The sequence below is a fragment of the Martes martes genome, assembly GCF_963455335.1.
Source record: "Martes martes genome assembly, chromosome: 3".
NCBI classification, from domain to species: domain Eukaryota; kingdom Metazoa; phylum Chordata; class Mammalia; order Carnivora; family Mustelidae; genus Martes; species Martes martes.
The window spans coordinates 191353610-191370862 of NC_137890.1; positions in this window are offsets into that span (position 1 = coordinate 191353610).

Below are 17253 nucleotides of genomic sequence, written 5' to 3' on the forward strand. Positions count from 1 at the left end.
GTAGACTCGATTAATTTTTTTCTTTTCTTTTCTTTTCTTTTCTTTCTTTTTTTTTTTTTTTTTAGTCTGTGTTTGTATTGGCTTCTGGGGCACAATTAGTAATTGCATTTCTTTAGGATTTAGGATATTTGTGAATAATTTGCTCCACAATATAAAACACAGCCAACGACACATTGCTCAACTTTAGGAAAAAGCTTTAGATTCTATAATTTCTCAGAATTAATATCATTATTGATTATGATAATTTTACATGTTCCAGTAAAGCCTCAAAACAGATGTATATTGATTACTTTGCACTTTATTAAATACAGTTAATTTTATGGGGCTCTTTCTGTACTAAGCCGGGTATAAGAACTTACTATCTTAATGTTCTTATTATCGTGACTTAGATATATTTTCCTTTGCAAACGAAAATAGAGAGAGGAGACTGAAGGCCTAAAAATTCCATATTGGATCCCATGAATTGGGTAAAGAAGGAATCTGGAAACACCTATAATGGATTAAGACAACCCATCCAGACTCATGAAAAAAAAGTGCTGAGTACATTGATCTTCCTCTCTTCATGCTGGTTAATAGAACAATTACGGCATTCTTTGATATGAATTAAATTAGAGAATCTCTTTTTTAAGATGTTCCTAAGACTTGACCCTTTAGTATTTTCTTTAAATAAGAATAACAGATAACATTTGGTGAATGCTTATTATGCACCAGACACCAAAGTCTTTTAGTGTTGTCTATTATATGTTATTCAGTGTAATTTTCTCCACAACCTTCATATTATCCCCAATTTTCACATATGGGAAATCAAAAATAGAGGGGTTAAGTAATTTGCACAAAATCATACAGCTACTAAGTGGTGGAACTTGGAAGTCAAACCCAGTCTGTGTAGAATTTGATGTCTATCCAAGAACGGTAGAGTGGTTAAAGATTTTTTTTTCAAAAGGTTTTTCATTAAAGAGAGAAAAAAATCAGAAACATTTAAGTACATTGTATGTTATTTATTCCTCAATTTACTGTTTAACTGATACTTAGATCATGTGGAGATTGTCTTGATAGTTCTATAATTTAAAAAAATCTGTATTCCTACAATTATGCTTGGGTACATTTCCTTGACTACAAAGGATCAATGAAAACTTGAAAACTAGCATTTGAAGACAGCTACTACAGAAGTCTTCCGTTTGGGGAAAAGCTCAATAAATTTGTTACTCATTAAATATTTATTTTTTTCTCTAAGGCAATTTAATATGTAATAAATGTAAGCAGGGAAAAAGTTATGTACTTATGTTGTGCATTATAATCCTTAAAATAGAACATGGGATTGTTTGTAAAAGAGCAAAAATAAATAATTCAGGGAACAAAGCAAATAGAAGAAACTAAATTTACCTATTGCCATAGATATTACCTATAGCAATAGTTTAACTTGGAATATTTGCAATTTTGCTGTTTCACCTTGACAGCATTCTATGTGGGTTCAACAAGCTTAACGATAAGATATAAAAATAATAATACAATACATAAAATATGTTTCAGCCTTTCCTTAAAATTTAGAGACCTCTTTGGCACTGATGATCTCACTTGAGAAGATGAAATAATGACCATGTTCTCTTATTTTTTCAGGCAAATGGGTATCAGGTAGAGTTCTTCAATGCAGACCCTGGAGAAATTCTTTATTACAAAGTCTTTTTCAATAGTTGGGGTCAGCTGGTGCAGTCCCTTCCTGATGGTAGGGTTATGATAGAATTTATTTTTATGGAACGTTAATAGGATGAGAGCACAGAAGATGAAGTGGTAAGAGTCACATTAGAAGGACGCTCAGGAGAAAAACTGGAGAAAATGACAGGGAATGTTTTAAACATGCTGAGATTGATAATTGTACATCCACATCAAAATTTCCAAAAGATCGTTGAAAATGCAAATTAGTATTTGAAAATGTTAAAAATGAAGCCTTCAATATAGATATAAGAATCACTGATTTAGGGGCGCCTGGGTGGCTCAGTGGGTTAAAGCCTCTGCCTCCGGCTCAGGTCATGATCTCAGGGTCCTGGCATCGAGCCCCGCATTGGGCTCTCTGCTCAGCAGGGAGCCTGCTTCCTCCTCTCTCTCTCTGCCTGCCTCTCTGCCTGCTTGTGATCTCCGTCTGTCCAATAAATAAATAAAATCTTTTTAAAAAAGGATCATTGATTTAGCTGAGACAATTTAATCTTGAAACTAGAAGAAAAGAACAGCCTGGAGTACAGAACGAGGAGGAGACAAGAAAACCAGAAGACAGAGTCGAGGATTGAACATTAAAGTTTAGGCATTTTGATTATCTTATGTGTGTGCTGATCTACACTATAATAAATAAGCAATATTTGTATTGTTCTCTTCGTTTAAGAAAGAGGGTAACATTACTATTCCCACTTGGATTCTGAGTCCATTTGCAACTGCCTACTTATACTTGCTGTATTTCCCAAATACAAGTTTATTTTACTTCTATATTTCTAAGATTTACCTGCTATACAGAACCGTTTGCCAAGAAATAAAATCTCGTCAAGCTGCACCAGAAGATGGTATCTTTGCCTCATAACTGTACCTTGTACAGATTTACCCTTACATTACTTTACATTAAAATGGTCCTTCTCATGGATGTTTTTTATAACATCTCCTCAAATATAATTTCACTTCTTTTGCACCTCTGGCTCAAATGCTCCTGTAACTGAGGACTTCAATTTTGAATCTTAATTTTTTTTTCTGTACTTGGTTGTGACCTCAAAACTACACACTGGTACACAGTGAAACAGATAGTATTATGGGAAATAAACTTATGATGGTGGAGAATTGGTATGTGAAGAAGTAGGCATAAATTCTGCAACAAGATTGGTATAATAAAAGCTACTCTTTACCATCCCTTGGATGGATGAATATTTTAACCAAGAAATATAGGCAACTTGGCACTGGGGCAAAGATATATTTATGGAGAGAACTTAGGATCCTAAATGTGTTCTCCCGAGATACAAAGGACACACGAAGAAGGACCACTATCTCAAAAGACAGAATGCTGAATTAGGAGAAGTGCCTAAATCTTTGTCCAGATTCTGCTGCTATCAGTATGGCAAGTAACTTGACCACTTTGAGCTTAAATGTCTTCATCTTTCATATAAAAGAATTAGATTACATTATCTTTGTGAAAATCCCATTTACTGCTAATAAGCTATAATTGCTCTACACGGAGGTTAGAGTGTTCATTGTATTTACAGGATAAAAAATGTAGTCTACGTAAGTAGTCAGCACCAAAATTCATCTTAGGTAGAGAACTGTATTGTTTGGAAAAATATATTGATAGATGTTTGGTTATAGAAATAAGACACTGAGTTATTATTATGAGTGAAATGGTTCTAAATAGGAATAGAAAAACATTACTTATGGCTCCTTGAAAGAGGAAAGATGAGAAAGTGAGATTAAACAAGGAAGATTGCAAAGGGAACTTCCTTTGAGATGAGTCTCTTCCCAACAACCTGCTAGCGCCATGGGAAACCCACTAGAACCATGCAATGCTTACTTTGTAGATTGCTTATGGAATCGATTCAGGGGTTGAAATTGTAAATCGCTGCACAATGTGGGGGAAGAACAGATACACTCTTCAAGCATCCTGGCGCACAGAATCAAAGAGAAGCATAAAATAGTAAGCTTTTGAAATTCACAGAACTGTGGGGAAGGATTTGAATTCCATCACAGATGGAGAAATTGGAACCCAGGCCAAGCCAAACAAAATCTTCAAGAGCAAGAAGCCGTGATATGACATCTGGCTTACAATTTAAATTGTGAGTTGCATCATTGCCTCCTTGAAGCCTCTTCATTTGCCCATTGTCCTGAAAATAGCATCCAAAATCGTTGACATGAATCAGAAGACTACTTCATTGAGCCCTTGTCTACTGTTCACATCATTGTGCACATTGTTCTGATTAAATTCCTTTTAGGAAGCCTGACCCTGTATAAATCCTGGACCCAATATTTCACCTATTCTTTACCAAAAAGCTACTCCTCCCCATTTCTTTTTGACTCTGGATAACAAAGTCTCTGTTTATTTATTTACTTATTTTTCTCTAGTTGGGCTTTCCTGACTCTCTAAACTAGGTTTAATCTCCATGTTTCATGGTATCCCAAAACGTCTTCTGGTTCTAACTCTTTCATACTCCTCATACACGATTTATTTCATCTTTGTCCTTCCTTCTAAACTGTGAATGCAGAGGCCATGTCTCTCTTTCACCATTTTATCTACAAAACTTAAAATAGTGCTTAAAATATGGTAGGAGCTAAATATATTAGCACCGAATTACTAGTTTTTGGAAATAGTGAATGATTTCACATTCTGGGACAGAATTCAGTTATAAAAGTTATACAAGTTCAGAGTTATACTGTGACAGTGCCAGGCCTCAGTCAGAGAGTGGTCATATTCCCTAAGTGATAAAAGCATCAGGAATTATGCAATCAGTTGATACTGGTAACCCAAAGAGTAGAGATGCCTTTCTCTGGTCATTTGCTGTAGATTCCTTGATCAATCATTCCAGAGTCTTTTTTTTTCAATAAAGAAAACTAAAGAACCCCTTATAACTGGCGTGCCTACTCCCTTGAAATCCATTTTACACCCAGGAGCACAGGGATCATTCTAAAACATAAATCTAGTCCAGCGAGGCCCTGAATTAAACCCTTGAAAGCATTATACTTAGAAATCAGCGAGCCAAAATCCTTAACATGATATACAAGACCATGCATAATCTATAAGATTTGACTTACACTTACACTCTTAACTCCTATCGGTCATTTATTTGACAAATATTTATGACAACAATATATGCTAGATGTTGTTTTAGTTGCTGTAGATGCAGAATTCCTGCCCTCATAGACTTTGCTTTGCTGGTCAGAGGAAGCTAAATCAATCTCTTTATACCACCTCCCAACCCAACATGTCCTCTCTGGATCCCATCCCATTAATATTGCCCTTAAGAAGTCACCAATGAACATCACAATGAAAAATCAAATGTTATATTTTTAACATTCATCTTATTTAGCATCTCCAAAACCTTTGGCAAATTGTCCCCTTGCTCTGCCTATAAACACTCTTGTGTTTTGATTTTTCCCTACCAAAACAATGACACGTTCTCCAACTCCTATAACAATTCACCCAAGGAAGAAGATGAGAAGAATTTGGAGAGAAAGAGAAGACCCCAGAAACTTTAACTTAAATGAGTGAAATAGGAAAAGAGTGGATCATTGCCTGAGCCCCCAGATCAGATCAGTTTACCCTGTTGTACACCACTACACACTCAAGTCCAATAGCCTACTACCAGCCCTCCACGGAGATTCTCAGAGTTTCTTATCTCTGTAATTACTTATTTAATCTTTATCTTTCCCATTAAAACCCCTGAAGTTGTCAATCTTGTTCTCTGTGGCATCCCCAGAAGTAGCTTGGGGTCTGATTCATAGTAAACAGTTAGCATTGTGGAATAAAGGAATGTATAATCGTACCATGTTTGTACATTCATCTGCCTACTTTACAGTGCATAGCTGGGTGACTGTGTGTATGACACCCCGGTGGTGAAAAAGGTTAAATTACTAATAATTTAAATTACTTAAATAAGTAAGCTTAAATTACTAATAATTAATCAGTACACTGATGTTGGAGGAGGTCATCGAGAGGATGTAATCAGTGGTTGACCCTTGAGTTGGATCCGGGCAATCAGAGACCCTTCCTCCTTCCCCTGTTTTTGGAATATGTCTTGCCCACTGTTTCCACAGCAGGAACTGGTTTGAAGGATGCAGCCTTGAGAAACTATGTGTTGTTAAGGCCTCCTTAATGTGACTGAACCCCACTGAGGCCTCTCTAAAAGCTCTTAACATTCTGGCAGGCTGGTGTGGAGATTTATTTGTTTTGTGGCCGCCCAAGACAAGACTTCTGTCAGTTTTCAGGCTGAAAGCTTCCACCCACCAAGCTGGGGCGATCTGCCCATTTCTTAGGTCTATCCTTGCCCCCCACATATGGAGGCCATTTTGAGAACCAACAATTGGTGAGCCGGCATGGAGACCAAAGATAGAGGCTTTTGGGAAGAAGCATCTATAAGGGAGATCCCGAGTTGACCATCAGCTTCAATGTGGGGGTGGGTAGCCCACGTGTTAGGTGCTTGTGGAACACCATAAGTAAAGGCATGCCCCCAAAAAGCTGACTGATTTGACGTGTGTCGAGTGAAATCATATGGTACGTGTTGTTTTTTGACTGACTTATTTGGCTTACGTACTCTTTAGCTCCATCCATGTTTTTACAAATGCCAAGATTTCGTTCTTTTTTATGGATGAGTAATATTCCACTGTATTTATACACCACCCCTTCTTTATCCATTCATCAGTCTATGGACATTTGGGCTGTTTCCACACTCTAGCGATTGTAGATAATGTTGTTATAAATATCAAGATGCATGTATTCCTTTGAATTGGTATTTTTGTATTCTTTGGGTAAATGCCCAGTAGTGTGATTCCTGGATCAGAGGGTAGCTCTATTTTTAACTTTTTGAGGAAACTCCATACTATTTTCCAGTTTTCATTCCCACCAACAGTGCAAGAGGGTTCTATCAATACATTCTATCTCTAGGTTAGCATAATCACACCAGTGCTGAGAGGAAACACCGACTGGGAGTGGGTAGGTCTACTGCCCCTCAAAGAGTTGTAACCGTCAAATAACACAAACTGGCTGGGAGCATAAGGAGAGGGGAACTATCCAAGAATTACACTGAGTGGGTATTTCACACCCTGCCCATAATGCTTTCAACAGCTCAATATGGCCAGTAAAAAAGCCAGATGACTCATGGCAGGTCACCATGGATTACTGGGGGTTGAATAAGGAGGTTTCTCCTCATCTATGAAGCTGTGTCCAAAACGGTCACCTTATTGTGTCATCTTAATTGCCTTGTCCATGATCCTAGGAGAGTACTCTGTTGTATTGAACTTAGCAATTTTTTTTTTCCAGTATATCACTGAGTATGGCCTCTGAGTCACAGGATTAATATGGCTTCGCAAAAGAAAGGCAAAAATGGATTTTTCAAAAACTCCCCCAAGTTTACCTGCACAGGCCCACGATATGTCATGGGATAGTAGCCCAAGACATTTCCTTGTTCTCTTTCCCTACATCAGTGAAATGGGCCCAGTGTTGATGGTATAACGTTAACTTGTAAAGATTTGCCTCTATTGTGGAACGCTCTGCAGACTTTACTAGAGCATCTACGAGGGAGAAGATGAGCAGTCAACTGCAGAAAATTCAAGGCCCAGGCATTGCTGCAAAGGTTTTAGGAGTTGTTTGCTTCAGTAAAATAGCTGCAAGCCAGAAATCTTGAAAGGCATGCACCGCCTGAAATGGAACACACACCCCTGAAAGAGGGGAGAAGCTGAGGTCCTGGTCTGGCACATCCTTCCCCCGGTCCACGTCATGCGTGACGGCACTGCTTCCCGCCAGCAAGTATGGTATGCACAACCAGGTCAAATTCCTAAAGCTCCAGCCTCGTTATCTGAGGATGAGGGAACCTTTGTATCTTTTTTTTGTAGAAGGGGAACACCTTCCCAGACAAGTTTCTACTACCTGTCTTCTAGACTTTAAACTTTTGCTACATCTTATAGTACAAATAGAAGTTCTTACTAAATTTACCCAGCTAGGCTTAAATGATAGACAATAAAACCTAGGTTTAGCTAACACTGAAATGTCTGTAAGAGAAAAGCTATCCTCCAAAACAGAATGAGGTTGGACATTATTCCTGCCTTGGAAGGAGGCACCTGTGCTATTTTCCAAACAGAATGTTGTGGATTCATACGTGATGAGTCTGCTAATTTGTCATATTTGTAAAAACACATGAAGACTCACGGGAATGCCTTGTTTGACCTGACCCTCAGCCTACAGGGCTTAATAAATCAGCGGTTCCAATCATGGGGTCTTGGTTAAAAAAAAGAAAAAAAAAAAAAGGTTACTTACTTTGGAAATCATTATCCTCACCTGTGTTTTCTCTTGCATGTGCCTATACTGTTGCTGTGTTATCTGCCTCCAGCGCGGCCGAAGAGCCACCAAACCAGCTACCTCCAAGCTAAACAAACAAACAAAAACCCTCTTCCTGACTGGTCAGGGCACAGCACAGGAAAGGGAAGCAGAAGACTGTCAGAGCCGGTCAGGAGGAGTGGTGCGCTGGGGGAGAGTCATTGACAGAAATGGGACCCCGGTTTGCCCTTGAGCTGGACCTGAGCTGTTGGAGGGTCTTACCCCGCTTGCTAGTCCACAGAAACTAGGTTCTGCCCACTCTTCCCGCAGGGGGTATGGTTTCAAGGATGCCGTCCCGAGTGAGCAGTATGTTACTGAGACCATCTGGACGGTTAAGGCCTCCCCATAAACTTTTAAGTTTGTGAAGGGCCAATGTGGAGGTTTACTCATCCCGAGGCCACCCAAGACAAGCCAAGACAACCCTTGTATGTAGGTTCTTGTCTATTATCTGGAGTGGTCTGTCTGCCTGTTTTTGGGGTCTATCCTTGTTTTCCATACACAGGGCCAGTTTGGGATCTCACCGAAAGAATTCTCAAGGTTGCCACCCAACAACCGAAAGTAAAAAGTATTCGTAAGTTATGGTTACTCCCACAGCAAAATGGTCTTTCTTAATTTTACCAAAAATCATTGATAAGGGATTTAAGTGTTTCTGTTATTTTACTGCTCTAATAATGTTTCCCAATTAAACCTTAACTTAACCTAAAAAGTAAAAACAGATAGTGATTAAAATGTTGCAGATGAGAGTATATAGAAGAGAAACGAGACCGAAAGTTGAGAAAATTAATACAAGACTCTGATAAGAGATGCAAAGTGCGTTCTCACCTCTCTCTTGTTATAGGAGGTGTTTCTTTGCTTTGCTTATTTTATCCTATCATAAATTCACTGGATGTTCTTATAACAAGTAATGTGAATCAAGAAAATACATGCGGAGTCATAGACTACACAATGGGAGTGAACCTTTATACTGTCCGTGTACTTGTCAGTAATAATCATCTAATTCAAGGCTCTAAGATGTAACTTATTCAAAGATACAGAGATATTTTGCAAAGTCACCATAATTTTAAAAATGATCTACAGATCCTTTTGGTAACACTGATTTTTTGTTTTTAGTTAGAAATTTTACTTCTAAAGAGATCACTGGATGATGAAAGAAGTGGGACAATGCTATCACTAGACGGGCTTTATAAATATGTACGTACATTTGAAATATATTTGTTCTCTTACCTAAGCTTAGATTGATATACACACAAATATTGAAATAATCACAGACACGTTTACAAATATACTCTTTGGTAATAAGATACACATTGAACATAGTATTTCTTCATATTTTACTTCACCTCCTATGTTCCCATTTAATGATATTAAATGATATTTAATATCATTACCATATCATTACCGTATTTAATATCATACCATACATACCATCCTATGTTCCCATTTAATATTAAATGATATTTAATATCATTACCATACAAACAATAGCTATATATTATATAATAATCTAATAATAATAAAAATATAATATAATGTTAACTAGTTCATTAATCATATGCAACAGACTTCCTCAGTTGAACTTCTTAAAAGGGCTACTTTTTTTTTTTTTAATAAATCAAAGAGTAGATCTATATAATGGAAACAGAAAGCAAATCAAGTAATTTTGAAATAACCTATTACATTACCATACCAAATTTTTTCTTTTTTCTGAAAATGGTTTATATAATTCGGTAATGTTATTTTCCTTATAAGTAATAAAAAATGACTCGTATAAAATAGAATGTTTATCCTAAGGGTCATGAATGGACTTTGGAGGGGTTTTTAATTTCCTGACACGACATTCAAAAATATTGTGGTGTAACTCATAAGTATTTTTCTAGAAGAAGAACCTTATTTTCTAACAACTTATCAGTTATGTGATTGTCTAAAATGTAAGTACCGATAACATACAGAAAAGGATCTACAAGTCCATGGTGAAATAGGTAGTGAAATTAATGAGATTTCAGAAGACTTTTGTACATAGCTGTCATCTTAATACTAAAATGCAAAAAATAATGAATTTGAGATTTATTTCATCTGTGAACTAACATTACTTAGACTTTCATGTGTTTAAAATTCATGATGGGGGGCCTGGGTGGCTCAGTGGGTTAAGCCTCTGCCTTTGGCTCAGATCTCTGGGTCCTGGGATGGAGCCCCGCATCGGGCTCTCTGCTCAGCGGGGAGTGTGCTTCCCTCCCTCTCTCTCTGCCTGCCTCTCTGCCTACTTGTGATCTCTGTCTGTCAAATAAATAAATAAAATCTTTAAAATTCATGATGAATGATTTTAAGATCAGGAATCTATGACTGAAATAACTTTAGGTGTGTCTATAGAAGTCAGATTTTAAAATGGCTGAAATGATTGATTGCCACCTCATGTGCACAATTTCAGAGATATCAAAATGACAAATCAACCGGCTTAAATTGTCTTAAATCTTCTTTGACAGAAAGTGGAGTGAAAATAAATAACATTTAAAAATTGAACTGAAATCTTGGATGTTATATGGAAATGACCTATGTCTCCAGATAGATAACCAAATGTTTCTCAAATGTGCGTTTTCATGAAATGTAACTTTCTACAAAAACGGTAATGCTTTAATATGTTCACATATAAAACAAATATATACTGCGTGCCAAGATGAGGACATTTTGTTGCAAGTCAATAGAAGCACAGCATCTCACCCTGTACCTTTCAATCAGATGACACTGGCAAGACGATATTTTATTGGAGAAATAGAACTTGTTAGAGAAATAGGTTATTGTTATGGAATGTAAGTTTATTAATGCTGTAAATTTATCTTCACATATGTCATGGAAGATGCATTAGTACCCATTAGATGCAGGTATCAGCTAAACATTAATGGAGCTATTGTTGAATCTTTTCACCACAATATCCTCCCGGTCATGTGTACAATGCCTCTGAACAGAGCTTTCTTCTAAATGGCCGAGCATTCTACGTGATACGCAATTAAGAAATGTGCTATTCCACTGCATTAAAGTACAAGCCAAATGCAAGTTATTAGCATCCATTTCCAGTACGACTTGGCAAGTGAGAGAATGCCTGCAACAAGGAAGTGATCACTTACCTTACAATAACAGTTTAAAAAACTAAGACTTGCGATCCACGTAGTCTGGCCAGAGAAGCTTTCTACCAGTGCTCTGTAGTTATCTTGACAACTCAGAAAGTAAGCTCATTGTTAAGGAGCGTTGAATCTCAGGTTAGAAAACATTGAATAAATCTTCAGTATCAATTTCCGGTCCTCTAACATAGAAATAAAAAATACTATGTTGTACTGGTAATGGGAATTACTTACATGGTTTTGTAAGGAGCAAGTGCCGTGGAGATATTATTAACCTTAGTACTAATACATAATTAAACAGGTGACCTACAAAAACTATATTTGGTCATGAAATTAACATTGGCTTTTCCCACATTCACCAATGACATTGTTTCCTCATCTATTCACGGCCTCACATGTCACAAATATATTAAAGATGTAAAAGTCAGTTACAAAACTCTTACAAAAAATTAAAAACCTCTAAATTATTATGTTTGATTTACTCAAGGAAAAATCACAGATTAAACTTTCAAAACAATGATGGATTTATGAAGAAAACCACTATTTTCTGCTTTAGACAAAATGAGTTAGTTGTTTAAAGTACATAAATCCTATCTTATAAAATTTCCTAGTTTTCTGGAATTAGTGGATTTAGTTCACATATAAAAATGGAAAATCTCATTTATAAGGTGAGTTACAATATACTTAACCAACAGTTCCAAATTTTTACAATTTCTTTTACCTACCCCGTTCTTCAGTTAGGAGTAATTTCTCAAAGCAGAATGCTGGGGGCTGAGATGTCACCAGTCATTGTCACGGTTTCTGACTCAGACTTTAGCAGCAAAGACCCAGTCACATAAACTGCCTCTGTTTTATAGACACTTCAGCCATGCTACCTGTCCTATTACAGAGAGCCTTGCAGATTACAGATCTCATTTAATCCACATATTGCAACTGTCAAGTTACATATATTAAAAGGGTATAAAGAGAATCAGTGAGATGAGGCTTCACATGGCTTCAAGGGTCAGAGCCAGAATTTGAAATCAGATTCCAACTCAAATTCAGAGTCCTAGCCATTACCCTAAAGCAGCTTGTGTCATTGCTAATCCCTAGACAATTGTCTATGCAAGGGGAAAAGGTGCCATTTTTAAAGATTCTGTAACTCAGACAAAGAAAGATTTAGCTTTATGAGAGGAAAGAGCTAATTCACTCTGTCTACACTGGTGTAGCATGTTAAACACTGTCCTTTGTATGTCTCACAGATGCAACTATCTTTGTATGATATAATTAAACTTCCTTGGAAAGAGTTCAAGACCAACTCACATTACCTTGAATTTTATAACATGGTAACTGATATTACATTAAATTTCAGCATTATGTACTATGACAGCAAATGGAAGAAAATCAGAAAAATGTTATAACTCTAACACTTCTGTGCAAGAATATCAGGATTAAATTTGGAAGATATTTCTAATATTTCCAATATTATTCTCAGGTTAAATACATTCCTCATTCAGAGTAGTTAAGACTACAAAATGTGAAGCTTTGTTTTGTTAGCTACCTCAGTATTTCCCTTTAAAAACAAAGCTGTGTTGTCAATCTGTCTCTTGGTCTCTTTATTGGGGGAGTGGGGGAGAGAGCCTTATTGAAAAGACAGTATATCATATAGCACTGCTGCATTAATTCTTATTTGAAAGTAAAATAAGTTAAATGTCCCTAAACAAGGTCCTGAATAAATTATGAGACAACCAACATGAAATTCTACCAAGCCATATGACGTAGATCTCCTTGTGTTTATTAAGTGGATAAAGCAAGAAATAGAACAGTGTATATGGTTGCGAAACCATTCGCAAATCAAAAGGATACATACTTATCTGTATTGATATGTGTGTATATCCTTTTGATTCCTCTCTGATGCATCCCTATGTCTCTCTCTCTCTCTATCTAACCATCCACCCATGGCAGATCGATGTATTCAGCACATTTTTAACTATGTCTCTATATATTTTATCTATGAGAGAGAGAAAGAAAAATATGCCTGGACAAATCTAGAAGGATTCTAAAAGACTAGTGAGAGCCATTACCTTTACATAATGAGAAGACTTAGGAGTTACAATGCCAAGATGACTCTGTATAATCTGTTCATGATGGGAATTATCATGTGTAGAGGTACGCATGCACACAGCATATATACAGATATATGTATATACTATATGCGCGTGCACACACACACACACACACACACACACACACGGTATGTGTGTTAGAGAGAGGCCCCCAAGTACCACCGGTTGCCTACCTTCCTCTTTCTTTCTATTCATATCACTTGAAAACCTCAAATTTCACATCAAGTAATTGTTATTTGTTTCATGGTCTGATGAATTGAGGGGCTGATCTCCTGACTTGAGCAATGGGAGATACAAAGTTGGTTTAAAAAAAAAAAAAAGCACAGTTACAGGCTGTGACCAGAATCAAGCACTGCCCACAGGAGGTGTGAGACTAACAGTGACTTAGTAGGGAACCACTGTCCATTGCTGAGGTACTCCTTGGTCTGCTCTAAACATCACCTTCTTAGTGCTGACCTTTTTTCCCCAAAATAAGTTTTGCCTTTTTTTTTTAAAGATTTTATTTATTTGAGAGAGAGAGATCACAAGTAGGAAGAGAGGCAGGCAGAGAGGGGGGGGGGAAGCAGGCTCCCTGCTGAGTAGAGAGCCCGATGCGGGGCTCGATCCCAGGACCCTGAGATCATGACCTGAGCCAAAGGCAGAGGCTTAACCCACTGAGCCACCCAGGCGCCCAACAAATTTTGCCTTTTAAAGGAAGCTTTCTGAGAACTTCCAGGTTATTCCAAAAGGACGTCACTGTCTTTCCTGGTACACGTGTGAATGGGTCCACTCTACGTGTGTGGATTAATGTGCTTAGCTTTAGCAATTTAACTTAATTTAGCATCACCTGTTGATTGCCAACTATGTATAAAGCATGTTGCTTCCTCCTTGGAGCATATATAGACCAAGAACGATGTCCCTGAGCTGAAATTAAATCTTTGAAATTCAATATTATTTGACTAATTATGATGCATGGAAAGTAACTCTTGTATATGAAAGTCAGGATTTATACAAAGTGAGCAGGGAAGGTCGCTCTCTAACCCAGCGCCGCCTCTAGCTCACCAGGTCCCGCCCAGGCAGCAGGGGGCTGAGCGAGGTCTCTAAGTGAAGGCTACGCGCAGTCCGCAAGCCCACCTGCGGCGAAGCGCTGGGCAGCGGCCGGCGAAGGGGCCGCGCGCGAGGGTGCGCCCTCTAGCGGGCGAGGGAGCGACCTCGTCGTCGCAACTGGGTCCTGGGGCCCCTCCGCGCAGGGAGAATTTAGCACAGGCTGACTCGACCTCTGTTTCGCCAACTTCCTCTCCAGGGTCTGGTGCGAGGAAGTGCTCAGGTCTTCAAACAGACCTGAGCTCCCAGAGGGCAGCCGTTGCCGCTTTGCAGGAGGTCAGTGAGGTCGAGCTGGTGGGCTTTTTTTGAAGACACCACCTGTGTGCTGTCTGTGTCAAATGTGTCACAGTTACGCCGAGGACGTGGGGCTGGCATGCCCCATGGGTGGACGATGTGCGCACGAAATACTGTGATGGAACGCATTTCGTTCTTTAAACAAAATTTCTTTTCTTCCTTTTATTGGTAGTTCTGAATGTCAGATTTTTTTTTTTTTTTCACCGATGGAATCAAAAAGTACCTAAATGTATGATTGCAAGTGGAAAAATAGGGGACAGAAATCAGGTCCTGGCAGTTTTTCCATTTTCATTTGTGTGTGAATTTTTAATATACATGGGGGGACATAAAGCATCAATGCAAGTTAAAATGTTCCAGTGAACAAGTCTCAGCACTTCAACTTTATAACAATTATAAATAAGGCTGTTAAATTTTTCTGGACAATGCCAGCATTTAGATTTTTTTTTAACAAGTAGATTCCTTATTCACAACAATGAAAGAACAAAGGAAGGAAAGAAGGAGAAAGAAAGAAAAAAGAAAATGGGAGAACTTATATAAACTAAAAAATAAGCTATTTTTATAGCTATTAAATAATTTAAATAATTTGCCATTATCAGATGTACTAAAACTTTAAAATATATGCAATACCACACTGATACATAGATAATGGTCAGCGGACATCTAACGCAGCTAAATGCAATTTATAAACACATATCTGAGATGGGGATGTTTGGGTTGCTGAGAAAACTACAGTGAAAAAGAATAATTGAAATAACTAAAGTAAAGTTAAAAAAAAAGATGCTGATGCCCCAGAAAGATGAAATGAGTGTCTGCCTTAACTCTCTGGATGGCTTTCTATTTATAGACATGAGTCCTTCCTGTAACTTGTCTTCTTCCTCCTGTAGAGCTCCACACCTGATTCTCCATTTTCGTACACCAGGTTAACTTTCTTGTTACTCAAGTAATAAAAATAACTCTGGACAAGAGAAAACTGAGACTCAGAGAAGCTAAGTAACCTACCCGCGGACACCCAGCTTCTAAGTGTCAGGGCAAGGATTCCAACTCACGCATGCGCTGTCGCCCTGCCCTATGGCCTTACCGTGATATTAGATCAGAAGCTCTAATAATAGCCAGTGAGTGGCTAAGTGTCCAGATTTATGCTACAAAGCAAAGAGAGAAGTATAGAAGTGTAAAGAAGTCAATTAAACTCTCTTTAAAATCTTGCAGGATTGTCTATTTAAGCACTTTTAGCATGTTCAACAATGTAAAATACAGCTTTTCAGAAAGTAGTGTTATTAGACTCAATATGCATCTGACCTGTGTTACAGTCACTGCTATCTAAGGTAAACCGTGGGGAAAAGATGAAAGACTGTAACTGTTTATAATGTTTACAGTGACAGGGAGACTTGTATCAGAAGAGCTGCAGAGTATTTACCCTACTGTGAGCTGCTTTTGCTGCTGTTTGTGTGAAACAGAAGTCAGAGAAAAGGACCAGTCTTATCTAGCGTGTGGACACAATTTTTTTAAAGCCTCATTCCTTTAAACTATTGTTACTAATGGTGTAATAAATGAAAATCCATCGCCATACTTTACTGCAGTGTTCTCTTGCTAAAAGGGATTCCATGATCAAATAATATTGGAAAACCTGAGTTCAATAAAGTTAAATAGGTGTTTAGTTTTATTTGATGCTGTTTTGGTTTGATTTTACTGCAGGGCTCCTCAGAGCCTTTAATATGCAAATGTGCATTGTGAAGCTAAACAGAGTTTATATGAAGCTTTTCCCAAATTTATTTTATGACAGAAGCTTCTCCACTCAATTTTTCTTCTTCTTCTTTTTGGGGGTGTGAGGGAGAAGAGAAAGAAACACTTGGGTGGTAGAGGTGTCAAACAGTAGAGAATGTCAGTTCCTAAGAGACTTAGTTTGCCACAGCACGTTGGGCAAAAAACAAACAACAGCAACAGCAACAAAAAACGAAACAAAAAGAAAACCCAAACAAACAAACAAAAAAAAAGAGAGACAAAAAAAAGCAAAAACCCCACTAAATTAAAACAAAGAGGGAATTGAAAAGCAGCTTCATTCCAAACTGATTCAAACTTCTGGTTCTAACTGCAAAAATAAAGTTTCATAATGATTTGAAGAAAAGTCTTAAGGTCTAAGATAAGGCTTAATTATCTTTAAATATCTTAATTATAATTCAATAGTGATTGGAAACTGTCTGGATTTGTAAATAAAAAGACACCAAATTGTACTGAGATACCTACTGCCTTTTATATCTGGCTTTTTAAAAATAATATTTTTTCCCCAAACTATTGGCAAACTAGTGGCAAACATGAACTGCTGCATATTGCTTTGGTTAAATATCTTAATCAGATAATATCTTTTGTAAGATGTTTATTTTAAAGTTTTACGTGAAAAACAATTACCCTTTTCCTTGCTGAAACTTGAATATTTGAATAATGAGGAAACACCCACTCATTTACTTTCCCCATGGCAGGGGCCATCAACCAAAGCTATGGGAAACTTTTCAAAATCCAGTGCTTTCCACCTCACCTTCAGAGGGACTCAAAACCTTGGAGCAAAGACTGCATCAGTGTTTCTTAATCCCCCAGGTGATCACAATGTACAGTC